Here is a 7,727-nt window from a genome sequence, read left to right as displayed (position 1 = left end):
TTCACCTTGCTCAAACCCATTAGAGTCATAATGTCAATCACTCTTGATGAGAGTCTTCCTCTCTTTTGTTAACCTTCTACCTTTTCAAGCTTGATGTGCTTTTCCCAAGGACTGGTTCCTCTTGATGATATGCTCAGAGTAGGTGAAATAAAAGTTCTACCATCTTTACCTGTAAGGAGTAAACTGATTGAATTTTCTTCAGGGAATATTTGTTCTTTGGGTAGCCATAGGCTATTCAATACTCTTCTCTAACACCATAATTCAAAGGCACCAATTCTTCAGTCTTCTTTGTTCACTGTCTTACTTTCAGATGTATCGGAAGCTATTGCAAATACCATGGTTTGGATCAGGTGAATCTCAGGCTTTAAATAGACATCTACTCTTTAGGCATATGAAGAGATTTTTTCCCCCAATGCAATATATCTTTTGATTTCTTGACTGCCAATGATTATTCTTGAAAGAGTGAAATCAAGGTAGACTCTTGGAAGACATTTAAGCAATCTCAAGTAAATAGAAGTGTTAGTATGGGCACAGTGTAATGATAATTTTATTCAGATCTTTTTTATTTTCTAAAGTAGAATTTTAGACTCTCAAAAATGAGTCTAAATTAGAAAATAACATTATCTTATTTTTTTAGACTCTCAAAAAAAGCTGATTAGGGAATAAAATTAGCTGAATAAAATTATCATTAGATCGTACCTATATTGACGCTTCTTTTTTACATGAGATTACCTGATTGTCTTTGCTTAGAAGGCTCCCTGATTTCACTCTTTCAAGAACGATCAATAGTAAATCCTACTAAGTGCTAGGTGTACTGCTGAACTCTGGAGAATACTGGAGTGAGTAAGAGAGGCTCAGATTCAAGGAGCTCACAAATAACTATAATACATTGTGATAAAGGCTGCTCAAACAGCTAACCAAAGAACAAACAAATACTCCCTGAAGAAAATTCAATCAGTTTACTCCTTACAGGTAAAGATGGTAGAACTTTTATTTCACCTACTCTGAGCATATCATCAAGAGGAACCAGTCCTTGGGAAAAGCACATCAAGCTTGAAAAGGTAGAAGGTTAACAAAAGAGAGGAAGACTCTCATCAAGAGTGATTGACATTATGACTCTAATGGGTTTGAGCAAGGTGAATTGGTTTGACCTGTGCTGTCAAACCAAATCCCTGTGATTCAAATCCACTAGTTGTTCTGCAGAAGAAAGACAGGTAATCTCCTTTTATGTGGTTTACTGTCTCTAAAAATCCATTGGAGGATTATGAGTTATGAGTCAGTTTTGATTCAACGGCACATAACAACAGCATTGTAATAAATGCTCTATTGAAAAGATATACAAAATACTATCAAAACAGGAGAAAGAAAGGCTATTTCTGTTTGGGTTTTAATAGTATTGAGAAACTTCACAAAAGTTGATCTGAGCTGGTTTCAGATGTGTTTATAAGAATTCGCTTGATACAGTAAGCAATTTGGTTTGGAGACAATGTGGAGAGATTGGAATTGTCATATATTGTTGGCGGGAATATAAAGTGGTCCAACCATTATGGAAGGCAGTTTAGCATTTCTTCAAAAACTGAACACAGAAATTACATATGACTCAGCTATTCCATTGCTAGGAATATACCCCAAGGGAAACAGAACCAAGACACAGAGATTTGTACACTGATGTTCATACAAGCATTATTCACAATAATAAGAACATGGAAAAAGTTCAAATTCTCATCAACAAACAAATGGAGTGAAAAATTGGGGCACAATCACCATGGAATACCATGCAGCACTTAGGGGCAATGATGTAAGAAGAAATAATACTGTATAACACTGGAAAGACTAGAGAGTATTATGCTGAGTGAAATAGCTCAGGTCTATAAGGAGAAATACTGTGTAAGACCATTATTGTAAAAATAGAAGAATAACTAGCAACATGCACATGGAATTCCAGAGAGGGAAGGTGAGGGTATGAGGGGCTGATGTAGGGAGTGGGGAAATCACGAGGTTGCAGAGTTTCATGAGTGGAGGGAGGAGGTGGAGTAATTAGGAAAGATCCAATTGGGGATCTGAAAAGATTAGGTAATAGTGGGCATATATCAATGATGATTAATCGTATTAGGCATGATGTATAAGAATGATTGTAAGAAACACAGTGTGGATGAAAAAAATTTACAAAGAGAAATGAATAAAAACAACATCAAAAAAAGAGTTCACCTTGTAGAGAAAAAAGACACCATTTTTTTAAAAAAAATCACAGCATAAGTAAAGCTTGAGGAGCATGATGTTTTCTGTGTTAGCTTGGTAAATCATGGAGTTAAACCGTAGGGTATACGGTAGAAATGCTGAATGGGACTCTCACAGGAAAAAGATGGTGTGTGATTCCTATCCATATACTCTGTTTCTACAGTTACATACATATTTATACATTAATGATTTTCACATCTGTATCAGCAGCATCATGAGCTCCAAGTTTCAGATGTATGTATCCAAACTCTTTTTTGGACACTTCCTCCTAATTACTCCCAAGCACCTCAAATTTAATGTTTTAAAAACCAACTAACATACTCCTCCTGATAGCTGTGACAGTAAATTTTTTTTAATGGCCCTTTATGTTGGCAAAAGAAGTTGCAACATAGCCACAATCTGTGTACTCATTGTCAACAAATAATTGTCAATTGCCCTTCTTTCAGCTTGAATATTGTTCATCCACGATAGGATCCAGAAAATCAGGAACTCAATGGACTAGTTGGGAAAGACGTTTCTTTATATAACTGCCAAACAAAAGCCTAATTTTGATCTTAGTTGTACCCAGTACTATCTGCCCTTTTGCTTAATTGACTAGAGGTCAGTCTGAATTTAAATTCACAAAGAGAAACTTCTTTCCTTATTCTTTCTTGTCAGGTAAGCTTGCTTGAACATATGTTCATCTTGAAGCCTTGAGCTGTGCAACTGCATTTGAAGTTGTCTTTCAATTAGGAGATTAAGTCACTAAGCCAGTGACAGGGGGATTCAAAGCTGGGACACCAGCAGGACAGAGAGTCTAGAACATCCATGATTGGAGTATAAATAATCCCCTACTGGCATCAGGATGTTTTAAAAGGTTAGCCAACAACTCTATAGTCATGAAAGTAATGGGAGAGAATGCAATTAGTGGCAGAACCAGGCTGTCAGTAGCAGAGGAAGAGGCCTATGCTCCAAGTGTTCCTGCAGTTTAATGTGACTGTTAATGAACCTGTCTTTAGGGTCATGGCTGAGGGCAATTTATCACACTCTTATTTATCATATTTTAGCATTCAGGGTTATTAGAAGTTAAGGCATATTGGTCATAGCACACATTTTTAATGTTCCACTTCTTCAGCACATCAACAGAGAACTACCAGAAGTCCAGGCTGGGTTTAGAAAGGGTCGTGGGACTAGAGATATTGTAGCTGATGTTAGATGGATCTTGGCTGAAAGCAGGGAATACCAGAGGAATGTCTATCTGTGTTTCATTGACTATGCAAAGGCATTTGACTGTGTAGATCATAACAAACTGTGGCTGACTCTGAGAAGAATGGGAATCCCAGAACACTTGATCGTTCTAATGCGAAACTTAAACTTGGACCAGGAGGCAGTCGTCAGAACAGAGCAAGGGAACACTGCATGGTTCAAAATTGGGAAGGACGTACACCAGGGATGCATCCTATCTCCATACCTTTTCAACCTATATGCAGAACAGATTATCCGGGAGGCTGGGCTCTATGAGGAGAAATGTGGGGTCAGGATTGGTGGACGATTTATCAACAACCTGCATTACACGGATGACACAACCCTGCTTGCTGAAACTGAAAAGGACCTGAAGCACCTGCTGCAGAGTGTCAAGGACTGCAGCCTCCAATATGGATTGAGGCTCAATGTCAAGAAGACAAAGATTCTCACCACTGGACCAATTGGCAGCATCAGGATGGATGGTGAAGAGATTGAGATTGTTCACAGCTTTAGTTTGCTTGGCTCCATAGTCATCAGTCTTGGCACCAGCAGCCAGGAAATTAAAAGGCGCATTGCCATGGGAAAGTCTGCTGTTAGGGACCTCTCCAAAGTACTGAAGAGCAATGGCGTCTCTCTGGAGACTAAGGTGCGTCTGATACAGGCCATGGTCTTCACAGTTACTTGTTATGCATCAGAGAGTTGGACAATGACCAAGGAGGATAGAAGGAGAATTGATGCCTTTGAGCTGTGGTGCCGGAGAAGAGTATTGAGAATACCATGGACTGCTAGGAAAACAAGCAGATTTGTCCTGGAAAGGGTTAAACCAGGTGGCTCCTTGGAGGCAAGGATTCTGAGGCTCCATCTAACATACTTTGGACATGTTGTGAGGAGAGACCGGTCCTTAGAGAGGGACATCATGCTTGGGAGGATGGAGGGATAGCGCAGGAGAGGAAGGCCCTCTATGAGGTGGATTGACTCAGTGACTGGGATAATCAGGATGGGAGTGTCAGAGTCAGTGCGATTGGCACAGGACAGATCAGAGTTTAGGGCTGTTGTACATAGGGTCGTTATGAGTCACAAGCGACTCGACAGCACATAACAACAACAATACATTCATCTGTGGTTTTAAAGCTAGGAAATGTAGAACTAAGGCAAAAATTCGGGTTTACTTGGCTGTGAAAGCAGATTATCACTATATACTGCTAAGTGATAGACACCAGCCACTTACAGCAACACCAGGTGACACTTAGCTGGGTTTCAGAAGTCTTACCCAAGGTGATATCAAGAACAGTTTAGGGCTGTTGTACATATGGTCGCTATGAGTCGCAAGCAACTCGACGGCACATAACAACAATAACAGTTCTTGATATCACCTTGGGTAAGACTTCTGAAACCCAGAATCCTTGCCTCCAAGGAGCCACCTGGTTTAACTCTTTCTAGGATGAATCTGTTTGTTTTCCTAGCAGTCCATGGTACCCTCAATACTATTCTCCAGCACCACAGCTCAAAGGCATTAATTCTCCTTCTATCCTCCTTGGTCATTGTCCAAGTCTCTGATGCATAACAAGTGATAGCAAAGACCATGGCCTGTATCAGACACACCTTAGTCTCCAGAGAGAAACCATTACTCTTCAGTACTTTGGAGAGGTCCCTAACAGCAGACTTTCCCATGGCGATACATCTTTTACTTTCCTGGCTGCTGGTGCCAAGAGTGTTGACTGTGGAGCCAAGCAAACTAAAGCTGTGAACAATCTCAATCTCTTCACCATCCATCCTGATACTACCAATTGGCCCAGCGGTGAGAATCTTTGTCTTCTTGACATTGAGTCTCAGTCCATTAGATTCTATAATTCTTAGTGTCTATAATGCAAAGTAGGAGAAATACAATTTCACAAAGCTGTTCTGACACACTCTAAACAGTGATTTGAAAATTATTAAAACTCAAAATCATTGGCATTAAGTTGGAACCAAATGCTAGCTGACCCTCTACTGGGTTTCTGAGGTTGTTAACTCACATGCCATTGTTGTTAACAACCAGCAAGTTGAGTACAACACATAGTGGCCCAATGAACAACAGATCTGAACTGTCTTATCCTGTACCATTCTTAATGTCCTCGACACATTTAAGTCCATTGTTTCAACCACTGTGTAAATCCATCTCATCCAGGGTCGTCTTCTCCTGTGCTGATCCTTCACCTTTCCAAGCATGTTGTCTCATTCCAAAGAGATCCTCTCCTAACATGTCCAAAATATATAAGACAAAGCTTCACAACATTTTTTCCCCTATGGAACATTATGGTTGAACTTTCTCTAAGACATATGCGTTTGTTCTTTTGGCAGTCTATAGGATACTCAGCACTCTTCTTCAACACCACAACTCAAATACATCAATTCCTCTCATGTCATCTTTATTCACTGTCCAGCTCTCAGATTCATAGCAGGTGATTGGAAAACTATGGCTTGAATCAGGCATGCCTTAGTTTGTAAACTGACATCACTGCACTTCAGGATTTCCAAGAGGTCCCTGAGAGAAGATTTTCCCAATGTATGTCTCTCAATCTCCTGACTGCTGATTCCAAGGATGTTGACTGTGGATCCAACCAAAATAAAAACATTGGCAATTTCAATCTGTTTTTCATCTATCACCATGTAGTCTGTTGGCCTAGGGCTGATGATTTTTGTTTCTTTGATGTCGAGATGTTTGAACATGGGAGGAAAATTATTAATGTCTTTCAAATTACAATGATCTGGGAGATGTAATATTTAAAAATGCTCTATCCTCTTTACTGATGTTTAATTCTTATCATTAATATCATAGAAATAGGACACAGTCCCACATCACTAGTGTTTAAGAAATGCACTGCATCTACATGGTGCTCAGTAATTATCAGTACCTTAGATCACAAAAATATTATTATTAAAAGCAACAAAGTGAGGCATGCTCTATTTAGCTGTACTTCCAGGGACAGGAGAAGAAGAACATTGTTAGGTATGAAGAGATGCTGAATAAAAATATGCTGGCATGAAACATGGTTCATTGGCTCATAATAGAGTGGACATTTAGATTCCATTCTAAATATATATATTGAACTGAGGTCACAACTTTCTAACACGTTCTGAACATATGTCTACATGCAATCAAGGACTTTAATATACTAAATATACTAATATACTAAAAAAGTAATTGAGCAATGATGATGCAAGATCTACAAAATAAGAAAGTTAAATATAAAAGCCAACAGTTATGGCTTCTGGGTTGCCATAATCCTGTTTATTACCTAGCATCAATCTAAGGGACAGCTGACCTATATAGGCTACTTTATTATGTTTGATCTCAATACGTATTCATGAAGCCTGTTGTTCATGGAACATTTTTATAGCTTTCAATCTCCTCTGTGACAGTTTTACTAGAGGGCAAGCCCACTGGTCTGAATTAAATAGGAGTGATGACAGGGCTTGTCTTTCTTTTTTTGTCTTTTTTGTCTCTCTATTCTGTCCCTTCTTACCTTCCAGGGAGTTTCTGCCTTTGCAATCTAGTGTGATTGAGTGTTGTAGATGTGGAATATCTCTCTGGCATCATTGGTCTCTTTAGATGACTGCTTCTAAGTTTTAAAGTCCTTAGCTCAGCAATATAGAAGATAAAACAATGTTCATGTGAACAAAGTTATACCAATTGTCTTTGGTGTCCCCCAGGAATAGGGTCCTGAGGCATCATGACTAATTTATTCAGGGTGGTTAGTTTTGGTTAAGAGGTTCGTATAAAATTGACTCCTATTTGTTCTACTTTCTGTGTGGGTTTATTTTTTGCATTACATACAAATATTCATGTAATCCTTACCCTTGCCCATAGCTGTACATCTTCTCTGTGTGTCTATGTAACACTTGCTGATTAATGTTCATTATTACTAGTGATTATTACACTGAAATGTGCAAGGAGTTGGAGTCGGAAAATCAAAAGGGCCGAACTCACTCAGCATATCTTAAGCTCAAGGAACTGAAGAACAAATTCAAACCTCGAGTTGCTACAATCAAGGATGCTTTCGGCAGAACGTTAAATGATCCCGGAAGTATTAAAAAAAGATGGAAGGAATATACTGAGTCACTGTATCGAAAGGAATTGGAAGACACAGAAGAATTTCATGAAACAACATATGAGCAAGAGCCTATGGTGATGAAAGAAGAAGTTCAGGCTGCTTTGAAGGACATGGCCAAAAATAAGGCTCCAGGAATAGATGGTATACCAATTGATATATTTCAGTTAACAG

General features: G+C 38.9%; 1 protein-coding gene across 1 annotated transcript in view; it reads right to left on the bottom strand.

Annotated features, from left to right (window-relative positions):
• The window catches only part of PDE11A (phosphodiesterase 11A), a 565,819-nt gene that overhangs the window by 273,669 nt on the left and 284,423 nt on the right, over positions 1–7,727 (bottom strand). The gene's annotated exons all lie outside the window — the stretch shown is intronic.

Source organism: Elephantulus edwardii, unplaced genomic scaffold (assembly GCF_000299155.1).
Source record: "Elephantulus edwardii isolate Elephantulus edwardi_28Jun2011 unplaced genomic scaffold, EleEdw1.0 scaffold00001, whole genome shotgun sequence".
Taxonomy (NCBI): Eukaryota; Metazoa; Chordata; class Mammalia; order Macroscelidea; family Macroscelididae; genus Elephantulus; species Elephantulus edwardii.
This window is presented reverse-complemented; position numbering and strand designations above follow the sequence as displayed.